At 37.6% G+C, this 14,055-nt stretch overlaps 2 non-coding genes and 1 pseudogene across 2 annotated transcripts; all 3 read left to right on the top strand.

Annotated features, from left to right (window-relative positions):
- Positions 1-738: 738 nt before the first annotated feature.
- LOC113334692 lies at positions 739-9,062 on the top strand (annotated as a pseudogene).
- On the top strand, positions 5,330-5,414 carry LOC113335046. The gene has a single exon (XR_003353145.1). It is a non-coding gene; the product is annotated as a small nucleolar RNA snoR118 (small nucleolar RNA).
- On the top strand, positions 6,413-6,497 carry LOC113335099. The gene has a single exon (XR_003353161.1). It is a non-coding gene; the product is annotated as a small nucleolar RNA snoR118 (small nucleolar RNA).
- Positions 9,063-14,055: the final 4,993 nt, after the last annotated feature.

Raw genomic sequence — 14,055 nt, 5'->3', positions numbered from 1 at the left:
TGGAAGGAAATGACTCTAACTATATGAAACAATAACGGAATTTGGTGTATATAGTATGTCATACCTAATGCAAATGCATTTTGATTGCACCCACTTCTACATAGGAATCTCATCTCTATCCCTGTTATCAAAATACTCATTCAATTGGGTTAATCCAATTTCTCATAATGAGAAAAAAAATCATTAACAAAAACCTTGATCGCATCTAAAATTTTCAAAACAAAGACTAAAGCTAAAACAGGAAAAAAAAATGGAGAACATACCATACTTTCTGCTCTCGGCATGGTTGTGGATTTAAGATGTGACATAAGAGGAGGATTATGACTTTTAAATCATTACTTTTTCCTCCTACACATGAAGGACTAAATAAATTAGTCATTCATTCCAAATTTCATATCATGATATCCTGTGCAAAACCCCAGTTTTCACTAAAAATCCATCTCCATTTTGTTCCTTTAACTTCATGCAAAATACCACCAGGAATTTGGCGTATCCCACCCAGATAACATGACAATAATTAAATATCGAACTCATAACTGAAAAATGGTAAAAAGAAGAAAAAATGTAATTATCAAATAAGCCAAATCAGAGAGAGTAATACCTAAGATAAAAGATTTGTTCCATGGGGAAAGGTTTGTTCATCTTAGTTTGTGTGGGTTTATATATGAGACCGTATCATAATTTTGATTCCTAAGAAGATGTGAAACGGATGTTTTGAATAATGATATGAATGAGTTAATGTCGAAAGTAATGGTGGTGTTAATGGTTTGCATTTTTCTGTAACGGAAGAAATAGGTTAATTTAGAACGCAAGATGTGGTTATGGAAGAGTCCCTTGGCTCTCCATATGTCGTTTTCTAAGCATAGTCAATGGCGTTGTTAATGGGATATAATGTGGTTGTTTGGTTGTAACGTATGAAAACCGAAGCAGAATAAGTGGAAGAATAATAGTAAAAGAATATGGAACGTAGGATGATGGCGCAGAAGGGGGAATCATTTTGGGCCACGATTTATCTCTTTCACTTTTCCATATCTTAGAAGAAGGGGGAGTCGTCGATCGTTGTAAGAGGTCCATCCACAACCGTTAGATTTGGGAAAACACATTTGTTTTTGTAAGATAGATTTTATATGATAAAATTACAAAAGACTTATTCGTGTTCTTCATCACAGGAATCACCATAGAAGCTTGAACCTCATCTATTTCGTCCTTGACGTCACGAAATTTTGTAGCAACCACATATAATTGTTTTTTGCGTATACACCTTTTACCTTGGAGTTGATATTGCAAACATCCTTGTGCATTCGTTGAACAAGATCCAAGGTAGTTTGATCACAAGAACCGTCAAGAGTTGAAATATATATGCCCTTTTTTTTTGTTCTCGTTCATTCTCATACGTTTGAATATACTTTCACGAACTAAAATGGAAGCTCCAATAGAGTTTTTAATTGGATCAATGTCGAGTTCTCCACAAATGTGTTCAGTAAGACAAGGAAACCCCAATTTCTTGTTGGATAAGGTCATTGTAACCATTTGATAAATAATCCATTCGCAAATGTCAAGACCTTGAGTACCCATTTCAAGAAAATAAACAAACTCTTCAAAGTCACGACTCCAACGAGCATCTTCTACCGTGGAGGGACAAATTTTAGAATTCCAAACTTTCCAAAGACCTTAAAATCCATTCTAAGATCTTTGGTAGGAAACTTCTCATCTTTCCAACCAACACTCTTTCCACAAAGCTTGAGAGATATTATTTCACAAGATGGTTTTTCTCCCTTTGGTCTTGGAAGACAAAAATTACCAATAGGAATATTAGTGAGTTCCGGAATCAATTCTCGAGCAACATCGATCCTTTCTCTTCCAATCATAGTTGTAAAACAGAACTTCTTAAGATCAATATCATAAATGTTTGCGTAAAATACCTGTGAGTGTATCAAATCATTTCCCAAAACCACAAAAGATGTTTCCTAGTTCATATTTTTCAAAACAAACTAGATCCTCTCTTTTAACATACCCTTCTTCTAATTTCTTTTCTAGAATAATTTCTCTGGTAGAAATTCTCTCATGGATTTCATGACAATCCTTATTAAAAAATCTAACCCTAGGTTCTTCTTAAATATTGGGTTCAAGGGTCTCTTTAGGCTTGGGTTTCTTACTAAATATAAAGAGAATAGATTTTATGTTACTTGAGTGGATCATTCTGAAGATGGTGACTAGATTAGCTCCTTCTTGACGTACCTTATTGCTATATAGAAAAGGAAAAAAATTTATGAAACAACAACCTTTATTTCATGAATACATCACAGCGGTTCAAAACCCTAAACTCAACTTCTAATCTCGTTCGTGAACACAAAGGAAGAATAAGGAATAGGTAATATGTGTACTCCTTTTATAAAGCCTTAAAGGGCTTGGCCGGGTTCGGGTGCGGAAACCATGAAATTAAGAAATATATATACATTAGAAAAAAAATATATATTTCTTTAGAAGTACATAATCATATCAATTATTGATTACCGAACCAAGTAATTGTCATCTAGAGATTATCAATATAATAAGATGATCACTCTTATTCTTATCTCAATGAAAATATTTTAGAGCACAAGATATATTGGTGTTCACAGAATCAGAAGTGTTATAATTTATTCTGATCTTATGACACCGCAAAATTGGAGCTAGCTCAACAATATGTGATGTTTTGATCACATTTAATTACAAGAACCTTCCTTCATCCAGGGTAAATTACTAGATTCAACCGCTTGATAGATATAAAACGGAGTATTCATACAGATAGAAACAACCCTTTACAAGTGCTTGGCCCATCTCAAGCTAGTTATATGATGGGGAGATGCCAATATGCTTGTTAAAAAGATGTTGGATTAAGATGCTCATAAACCATTCTGGCGTGTCAGCTTTCTGGTTTTGTTGCTTTATCCTCATAATGATCAAGTGATGATATTCAGTAACCATCTAGAGTAGTCAAGACTGTTGCAGAATATCTGAGGTGCCCAGCATCTTCTTTATGGGCAAATAGTACCAAAAGGAATGATCCAAAGTGATGGCGATATTGACGAGAACATTTGGCCCACCCACTGGTGGCATCATGCCAAGAACTTGGTAGCCCATATATATTTGGCCAGTTTCGGGGTGCCGGGCCTGCACCAGCTACATGAGCCCCACTGGAGCAATACAGCAAGTTGTGTTGGAAATCCTTATAAGTTATAACTTTGAATGACATTTGGGGAGATATACGAGCGTTGCTCGTAGAGAGCTCCTAGCATTCTAGTAGTGAGTGTGGTGAAGCAAGACTTTGTAACTTTTGAACTTTGTCTTTTATTAATCGATTCTTGCCTGCTTACAATGAGTAATGGACTCGCCTATATATATAGGCTTTACATAACCGACCACTTACTTCTCTAGATAGTTCGAACAGTTTGCATCTAGACTTTTCTCCACACTAAACTACTTGACCGACTTTACATTTCCTGGAATAGTCTAGTAAACGTTGTTGTATGATGCTCTCAAGGACAGAATCAGCCTTTTTTTAAAGCAATTGAAGTCATGCAAGTGCACACATACCCAGATATTTATTAGGCACTCGTACTCGCTACTAATTCAAGTTTTGGCTGCTTGTTCTTGTGTCAACACATACTGTTTAATTCATGAAGGGGATACCAATTCAGTTGTCAGCATTATTTTATTTTATATGAATTGGTGTCCCCTCGCCATTACTGATTTCCCCATTTATCAATCCTGTTATTTTTTTATATTATTTTTTTGGCAATGAATGCAATTACTAATATTCAATTGCAGACTTTGAGAAGAGTAGCTGTCTAGCATAGCTCAAACCTAGACTGCCACTTTTTTTTTAATGCAAAATTTGCTTTCGCCTGCGCTTGTTCTTTCTTAGTGATGTTAGCCGTGCCCGTATGCATTATTGTTTCAGATATTCATGTTAACATCCATTTTGCACAAAATCAAGCTCTAGTTGAGAGTTGTTTAGCTCTTTGTGTTTTTGTTGTTCGCTAGCAAGTCATGCATGGGAATTGTACTGGTTTTGCTTCACCTAAATCATGGGCCTAAATGAGAAGTGCTAAACAGTTTTCATCCCATCTGAGAAGTCCATAAAAAGCAATGTGATTATAAAAGCTTGCATCTCTGCTCTCTCTAACTTAAATTTGAGATCCAATCTTGATCAGTGATTAGGAAAAAAAACCTTGATTTTCTTACACTTCTCAGATTTTTGTTGTTTTCTTTGTGTGTGATTCCTAATTGGCAGTGATTTTAGAGGGAGGGCTCTATTAGTATTGGGGTACCATAAGATTTAATCTTTTTGATTTCATGATTAAGAGGAGAATTAGAATATGGATTAGGTGCCATCTTTTGAATCATAGTAGTGCAAATTGGTCTTCCCAGTAGCAATCATGTATTTAAATCTATGGTTCAAAGGTATTAGGTATCCTTTCGAACATCTATTCTCCTCTTTTTCTAAGATATCAGATTGATTTTATCTTCCCACAGTGATCGAGTCAAAATTACACTTGATATGAACCTATTGTTAACCTAAAAGAATTCAGACTCAATTAACCCAGTGAAATATTTGCCTTCATTTGGTAGCAGCAAGCCAACCATTTGGGATGTTTGTCTATCTCATATTTGTGATGAATGCATTTTATTAAGTTTTGAAGTCTATGTTGTGTCTCTCTTTTCATTTGATGGATGGATAGGATTGTGGATATTTTCTTATTAGGAAAATGATATCCCAACAACCACGGTTTGTCTTAAGTGAGATAGGGGAGGGACTCACGTTGTAACATCCGGCCCCTGCTAGTCTTGGGGTAGGGTCAATTTCCTCCTCCAAGAATTGGCAAGGTCTGGATTTTTTAACTATGGGTTCCTTCCATGTTTCACGGACAAACTGAAGTCCACTCAAGGTTAGTCTAGCAGGATTGCTGGATTATTGCTTGGAGAAGGGAATTCGACGATAGGGGAGTGGCTGAACTTCTTAGGATTAAGTTGGGCTGGCTGGTTTTTGGGTCGTGAGATAGGAAATGAGCTCTATCCAAACCGTCCAAAAACCCGGCCCCCCGGAGAAATATTGCAACAGGATTGTTTGGAGAAATAGGGCAGCAGGATTGTTTGGATGGTTGATACGGTTGCAACAGTTTTGGAAAAGATTTTGTTATAATGTGAGTTTAAGATAGCTTTTAAGACTGGTTTGTTGTAGACTTTTTTATGTTGATTTGACTTGTTTAATATCTTTGTGGTTGTGTTGTCTCTGTTCTAATTTGACTAGGTTTGATTTAAATTTAAGATTAGTTAGTTGGGTTGAGTATATGATGAAGTTTGCACTGGACTCTGAGCAGAAGTTCTGCGCTAACTGATCGATATGCGGCCTAGAAAGCCAGTTCTGATACTTAACCACAAATAGTTTTAATTTTCGAAGAGAAAATATTTGTACCTTGATGAGTCAAAACAAAGTTGTATCCAGATCCAGAATTAGGTCTGAGTTACTGTTTTGTTATGTTTGAGGTTATTTTTTGAAGGAGCAAAACCTGGGTTCTTTAATTAACAAAACATCCTGCAATTGGAATGCTTGATACCATCCTTCAAGGGGTAGATTTGCACTGGCATGCAGATAAGCCCAATCGCAGTAGAAAACATGCAGCATAGTATAAGTAAATAAAACAAAAGGCATAGATAAGCATACATAACTGAATGTTAGAGTACTAAATTTGTTGCTTGATCAAATATTTGCATTCATTGGGTTAATCGAGCCTGAATTCCTTTGCAGTCGTTATTACGGGTTAGTTTTATCAATTGGTAGCAGCAAGACAACCATTTGGGATGTTTGTCTACCAACTCCATCTCATATTTGTGATGAATGCATTTTTATTGAGTTTTGTAGCCTATTTTGTGCATCTCTTTTCATTTGATTGATGAATAAGATTTTGGATATTTTTTGATTAAGAGGAAAATGACATCCAACCACGGTTTATCTTAAGTGAGATAGGGAAGGGACTCATGCCTGCCCCTGTTAGTCTTGGGGGTGGGGGAGGTCAATTTCCTCCTCCTCAGAATTAGCAAGGTCTGGATTATTTAACCATGGGTTCCTTTCATGTTTCACGAACAGTCTAGCAGGATTGTTTGGATGGTTTATAGGGGTTGCAGTGAAAAGAAATAAACAGTTCTGGAAAAGTTTTTGTTATAATCCGGGTCTAAAGATAGGTTTTGTTGTAGAGTTTTTTCCAAGGCATAGGTACACATCTTATAAGAAAGATAATATTGAAAGAAAAACATTTTTCTGAGGATCCTAATAAAACAAATTACATTTTCGTTGATTTGACTGTTCCATGTCTGGTTGTGTCTGTTCTGATTTGGATAGGTTCGATTCAAACTTAGTTAGTTGGGTTGAGTATATGATGAAGTTTGCACTGGGCTCTGAGCAGAAATTCTGCGCTAACTGATCGATACGCGGCCTAGAAAGCCAGTTCTGATACTCAACCATAACTAAGTTTCGTAAAGAAAAAAGATTTGTATCCAGATCCAGAATTAGGGGATTTCTTCTATGTCTGTTACAGTTTGGTTATGTTTGAGGTTAAAAGAGCAAAACCTGGGTTCTTTAATTAACAAGTTTTGACATCCTGCTGACAAACCCAGTCGCAGTGAAAAGGTTTGAATATTTCCAAGAGGTTGACTGCATTAGTAATTTTAATTTGAGATGTATGACACATATTTCTTACTTCTCCAGAGCTTTTTATATACTCCCTCTCCGTACCTGTTATATAGGTGGAATATTGCGGTTTTCTTTTTAATGGCCGATCAAAAAAAGAACAGTTTTCTTTTCTAATGCCTAAAAGAATGAAAAAGCAAGTTTTCAAGACAATTAAATTTGTATTAGCATCCCGTTCCTTATTTAGTTAAGATAATTTGTTTGTACAGAAATTAAATTGATGAATGCCGCTGAGTAGACCTTGAGTTCACCCTCAATGATGTTAACTACGTCTTTTGGAATTTGCCTTCCATATATTCCATGTTAAAATACCACATACTGTCGTCCAGTCAATTGCTTGTGCGTTTTACTTTCCAGTAAATCTATTTTTGTTGCTTTTTCCATTTTTTGGCTTACTTCATTAAATCTAACCTTGAGCCTGAACATTGGAGAGAAATGTCAAGGATTGATCTCTTCTACCTTTTATGCTTTCCAGCAAGAATTTTATTAAACTCACTTCTCATTGCTCATGTACGGCCCGCACGAATGTAGTAGTGCAGGATAAGCTCATTCCTGGTGTGGATTTGCTGCTTTTTACTTTTCAATCCCAATTTACAGCATTGGAGAAGTAAAGTATGAAAACGATGTATCACCGGCTTTAGCAATGTAAATTCAAGATGAGTATTATACTCGATGGAAACAATGACCAGTTATTTTAAGGAAAAATGGACGTATGCAACACACTAATAGGTAAAATAAGCATTAAGACAACCATGAAAACAAAACTTGATTGAATCTCATCCTCAAGTGTGAGGTGAGCCACCCTTCTTAAGGATCACAGCAACTGAGTTAGAAACGCACCTCTGCACGTGAATCAATCACAAAATGTGCAGCTTTGGAAGTTCACTAATTGTTCCTTCTGTTCAAGAGCTGGCTAAAAGAGAGATCACTGAAATCCCAGACCGATATATCCGCACAAGTTGCAATAGTATTAGTCTTGATCATGATATTGACCACAGTGACTCCGCTGCTCATTCGATACCTGTCATCAACATTGAGAGCCTTCTCTCTGGAGAGTCAATATTGGCTGATAATGAATTATAGAAACTTCACTCTGCCTGCAAAGACTGGGGATTTTTTCAGGTAATACTGTTAGCACTAGGCAGGTTCATGTATTTACTTTACTAGAATATGACTTCCATGGTATCATGAAAACACCGTTGACCTGGCATATAGAGATTCACACATTGTAAAACTGCCAAGTAAAGAAATACTCATCTTCCCAAGCTGTTAATTTTGTTCGATGTTGTTGTTTTCTGCACAGGTGGTAGATCATGGAGTTAGTCCCTCAACAATTGAGAAAATAAAGTTGGAAATACATAACCTCTTCGAACTCCCACTAGAGGAGAAAAAGAAGCTATGGCAGAAACCAGGGGATTTTGAGGGATTTGGGCAGCTCTTTGTTGTTTCAGATGAGCAGAAACTTGATTGGTCTGACATGTTTGGTATAACTACGTTACCAACTATATTAAGAAAGCCTCATATATTCGCAGGAATCCCATTACCTTTAAGGTATTCACAGTTTGATCTTTGTAATTTTCCATTCCAACCTTAGTTCTATTTTTTTGTGCTTTTTTGGTTGCAGGGAGGCTTTGGAAGAGTACGCTCTAGAATTAAAAAAGCTGACCATAAATATATTAGAACAAATGGCTAAAGCTCTAAAGATGGATTCTGATGAGATGAGAGAGTTATTCAGTGAATGTTATCAAGCGATGCGAATGAATTATTATCCCACTTGTCCTAAAGCTGAGCAGGTCCTAGGTTTCCCACCACACTCGGATGGGGATGCTTTGACGATTGTACTTCAACTTAATGAAACAGAAGGCCTTCAGATTCGTAAAGATGGAAAATGGCTTCCAGTAAAACTCATCCATAATGCTTTTGTAGTCAACATCGGTGACATGATGGAATACTTTTATTTTTCGGATTATTAGACCTTTTATTTGCATCAATACATTTGACTAGAAATTTGGTTTGCAAGCATAATGTGTTTCATTTCTCATACCCATTGGTTGGGCAGATTATGAGCAATGGTGTTTACCGCAGTATCGAGCACAGGGCAGTTGTAAATTCAACAAAAGAGAGGCTTTCGGTTGTTGCATTCCACTCGGCCAATTTAGATGCAGAGATAGGCCCTACACATAGTTTGGTAAATCCACCACAAGAACCAGCATTGTTCCGAAGAGAGTCAGTGGAGACGTACTTTAAGAACTTCTTTGCACGGAAACTTGATGGGAAGTCTTACCTAGATTCTATGAGGATTGAAAATGAACAAGGAAATCGGTCCAGTTGATTGTTATCAATGTTCAGGGTATTTGCACTGCATATATCCATGTGTCTTCTGCTACTGAATATCTAGTCTCTCAATGTATCTGTTTCCATCTTCATGTTCAATTATGGTCTCATGACCAGATGCTATCGAAAAATGATGGATGGCACCAGTTAGGATTTGAGTTCTGGTGAAAGACTTCCACACTCAGAACTGTGGAGTCTACTTGTTATTTATATCAGAGAGTACAAAGGTTGTTACAACTAATCAACCTATTCAAGAGCTATAGATGCTATTTTAACTGTAACTAAAGACCCGTACGACTAATCTAAACGCAAAATACTCGGTCATTCCTTCATACACGGAATGCTAGCTGTTTTGGTTGAGAGTCTTCAGCAGATGAGTCTCTATCTTTAACACTCCCCCTCAAGTTGTACTCAAGTTTACGAATGTGCAACTTGCCACGTAAAAGCTGAAATCTTGGTGAAGGTAGCCCCTTAGTAAAAATGTCAGCTATTTGATCCCGTGAACTGATGAACTGCACTATCAAACGTTTGTTAGCCACCCTTTCCCTCACAAAATGGTAATCTATCTCGATATGCTTTGTTCGAGCATGAAAAACAGGATTAGTTGTAAGGTATGTTGCGCCCAAATTATCACACCACAGCACTGGAGTCGAGATAGGAATTCCAAGTTCACGAAGCAAAGACTCAATCCAGATAATTTCAGATGTTGCAATGGCAATGCCCCGATATTCCGCCTCAGTGCTGGATTTGCTGACCGTCTTTTGTTTTCTGGCACTCCACGATATCAGATTACCACCAAAGTAGATACCATAACCACTAGTGGATCTACGGTCATCTAGGCAACCAGCCCAATCAGCATCCGAGTAACCATGCAAAGAAAAGTCTTGTGAAGGACGAATATGAAGACCATAATCTACGGTGTGCTTCAGATATCGAAGAATACGTTTCACTTGTTCCCAATGTTCAACACAAGGATTGTGCATATACTGGCATACCTTATTAACAGCAACAGAAATGTCAGGCCTCGTGAGATGGAGGTATTGAAGAGCACCAACAACGCTTCGATATAAGGTGCAGTCGGCAAATCTTTCACTGCCTGTCTGCCTTAATTTTAAGCTAGAAGACATTTGATTCGTCACCGGTTTTACACCATCCAGTTTAGTGCGTTTGAGGAGATATGTTATATACTTGCGCTGAGTGAGAATTACACCACCAGTTTGCCTTATAAACTCGACACCCAGAAAGAAATGAAGGTCCCCCATGTCTTTTATTGCAAACTCCCTACCTAGTTCTTGAATGAGTTGAGCTACCTGTGAAGAGTCCAACCCTGTGAAAATAATGTCATCCACATAAATCAACACATAAGTAACTGAAAGTTTGGTTCTACAGACAAACAAGGATGTGTCTGCAACTGAACCCTTAAATCCAAGTGTCATTAGATAGTTACTGAGCCGTGAAAACCATGCACGTGGAGCCTTCTTTAACCCATATAATGACTTATGCAGTTTACACACATGAGTTGGACGATTAGCATCTACATACCCTGCCGGTTGCTTCATATAGACCTCCTCATCCAGAGTACCATGGAGGAAAGCATTCTCAACATCTAGTTGCTTCAACGGCCACTTGTTCATGACAGCAATAGAAAGAACCAGTCGTATAGTACATGGTTTTATAACAGGACTAAAGGTCTCTCCATAATCAACTCCTTCCTGTTGATTAAAACATTTTGCCACCAGTCGATCCTTACGTTTATCAATAGTGCCGTCAGAGTTTTGTTTTACTCGATAAACCCACTTTGAGCCAACTACATTCATGCCAGGTTGAAAAGGAACTATCGAATATGTGCCATTTCTGATGAGGGCATTTATTTGATTATCCATAGTTGCACGCCATTCTGGAAGTTTGCATGCTTCTGAGTAACATGTAGGTTCCATGAAATCTGAATCATTGAGGGGATGTTTAGATGCAAACAAACACAGTTTTTGAACAGGCTTGTTAATACCATATTTTGCCCTTGTTTGCATAGGATGAGTAGAGGATACATCATTTGTAGGAGTCACTTCAGAGCTGTCATGAAATAGCATACTTGTGACAGAATCAGCAGCAGAGATACTTTGAGTATTCAGTTGTGAAGCAGAAGTTGTAGGAGATGCCATGGAAGGTTCCAAACTAGCCATATCATTGCAGATGCCCAGATGCTGGTCTGCATTATTAGATACCACATGCTGTTGCGTAGGAAGATAATGTCTACGCGTAAAATGAGGAGAATATAGAAATGAAGTATCTGAAGGCACATTACCTGGACTCTGCAATGGTACACACTGCTGCTTTGGACTGAATGGAAACGACTGTTCTTCAAACCTTACATGGAGAGTGATGTAAATCCTACCAGTCTCTCTATGTAAGCAGACATAACCCTTATGAGAACTATTGTATCCTATAAAGACACATGGGAGTGATCTAGGTTCTAGATTGTTTGAGTTATAAGATCTGAGGCAAGGATAAGCAAGACAACCAAAAACCTTTAAAAACTTGTAATCTGGTTCTTTATGAAAAAGGAGTTCTAGAGGAGTTTTAACTTCACAGGATGATTTAGGCAGACGATTAATTAAGTAACAAGAAGTGACAAACGCATCAGCCCAAAATGAAGAGGGCACATGTGCTTGAAATAAAAGGGCAAGGCCAGATTCAGTGACATGGCGAATACGTCTTTCTGCTATTCCATTTTGTGGTGATGTATGAGGACAAGAGAATCGGTGTTGAATACCATATTCATTTAAATACTTTGTGAACTTCTTATACTCTAAGGCATTGTCAGACTGAAAAATCTTAATCCTATGATCTGTAAGATTTTCAATTTGTTTTCGAAAATTAATAAAAATAGACAAAGCATCAGAACGTTGTACTAAAGGAAACACCCAAGTGAAATGAGAATAAACATCCATTATGAGCATGTAATATCGAAAACCAGACCTGGATAGTATAGGGGAGACCCAGATATCAGAAACAACCAAAGATAGTGGTTTATCATAAGATGTAGTGCTTAGAGAAAAAGAAAGTTTTCTGCTCTTACTAACATGACAAGAGTTGCAGAAAGTAAACATCTTATTCGAAACTGGAAGTGAAAACCTATTGCAAATGCTAGACACGGTACGGAGCATTGGATGACCCAGACGTTGATGCATTGTTGGCATGGAAGATGCAACATGAGCTTGAGAAGACCCTTGTCTGCTGACTTGTGTAAGTCCATCAAGAATGTACAGTCCACTCCTATTCAGTCCGCGCAGCAGCAGCTTTCCCGTTGTCTTGTCCTTTACAAAGAAATGAGAGGAGTGAAACTCAAAGAAAACACCATTATCTTTGCAGAATTGAGAAACTGATAACAGGTTTGTCTTTATACTGGGTACATGAAAAATGTTATTCAAACAGAATAACCTTGAGTTATGTGTGAAAGATGCATTACCAGTATGTGTGATGTTTAGTGAATTACCATTACCCACATACACTTGTTCTGTGCCTGTATATTCATGAGGGATTGTTAAGTTGTTCATATCTGCTGTGAGATGATTTGTGGCACCAGAATCAGTGAACCATTGATTGCCATAGGAAGCTTCAGGAAAAGCAATATATGCAGCTTGAGGTTTCGGCATATTGGTGCTTGGTTTGTAACGGAACCAGCATTTGTCACCAAGGTGTCCTTTCTTCTTGCAGATTTGACACTTCTCAGCAGTGTTGTTGCTTTGCATAGGAGACTTGAAGCGAGGTTTAGACTGATTTTGTTGATAATGAAAAGGTCGTTGACTTGGATTGTGGTTGTTGTTTTGGTAAGTTTTTCCTCCTGATGTTGATGAAGAAGCAATATGTGCAATTGGTTGTTGTATTTCCTCAAGCTGACGTGTGATACGCATATCAAAGTTTAGAAGATGGGAGTAAAACAGATCCATGCTCAGGTTCTCCATTGTGCCTAAGGTGGAGACAATCGAATCATATGCTTGGTTCAACCCATTGCTGATGGATTGTTTCTTTTCATCATCACTGACTGTATATCCGGATGCTGCAAGCTGTGCAAATAGTTCTTTAGCCTCATTTAAAAAGACTCGTAAAGATTTGTTACCTTTGCTTAAGTTTTGTAACTGTTTTTTGAGATTCATCTGGTGAAACTTTGTCTTCGGAGCATATTCTGCCTCCAGTGCATCCCATACCTCCTTAGATGTGTTAAGATCACGTACAACCCCAAGACACTCTGGAGTAAGAGTTGAGTGCAGCCACCCAACCAAAAGAGAGTCTTGTTCTTCATATGCAGTGAACTCTGGATTTTCAGCATCAGAATCTGGTAGTGTTCTAGGAGGTATAGTTTTTGAACCATCAATGAAGCCAGTTAGTCCATGTCCCTTCAGAATTGGTTTAAACTGCGTTTTCCACAGGGGGTAGTTGTTTTCTGTTAACTTAAGTGTTACCAGATGATGGATCTGTATGTTTCTTAACTGAGTTGTTGTCGACATTCTATTTTTTTTAATTGGTTTGGAAGCGTAGCTTGGATCAAGGCTGATACCAAGTTAGGATTTGAGTTTTGGTGAAAGACTTCCACACTCAGAACTGTGGAGTCTACTTGTTATTTATATCAGAGATTACAAAGGTTGTTACAACTAATCAACCTATTCAAGAGCTACAAATGCTATTTTAATTGTAACTAAAGACCCGTAAGACTAATCTAAACGCAAAAATACTCGGTCATTCCTTCATACACGGAATGCTAGTTGTTTTGGTTGAGAGTCTTCAGCAGATGAGTCTCTATCTTTAACAGCACCGACAAAGTGAGCAAAAGCAGCTTCATTAGTTTCATTTATAAATAGCAATTCTAGTACTTGGCAATGTTGGCATATTCCAACATATGATGCATCCCATCCGCATCCACGGACCACAACCCAATGTCAACCTTCTCCAAGAAATCATAAGAGGAAGGCAGGAAGAACCAAAAATGCTCAACT

Source organism: Papaver somniferum, unplaced genomic scaffold (genome assembly GCF_003573695.1).
Source record: "Papaver somniferum cultivar HN1 unplaced genomic scaffold, ASM357369v1 unplaced-scaffold_137, whole genome shotgun sequence".
NCBI lineage: Eukaryota > Viridiplantae > Streptophyta > Magnoliopsida > Ranunculales > Papaveraceae > Papaver > Papaver somniferum.
This window is presented reverse-complemented; position numbering and strand designations above follow the sequence as displayed.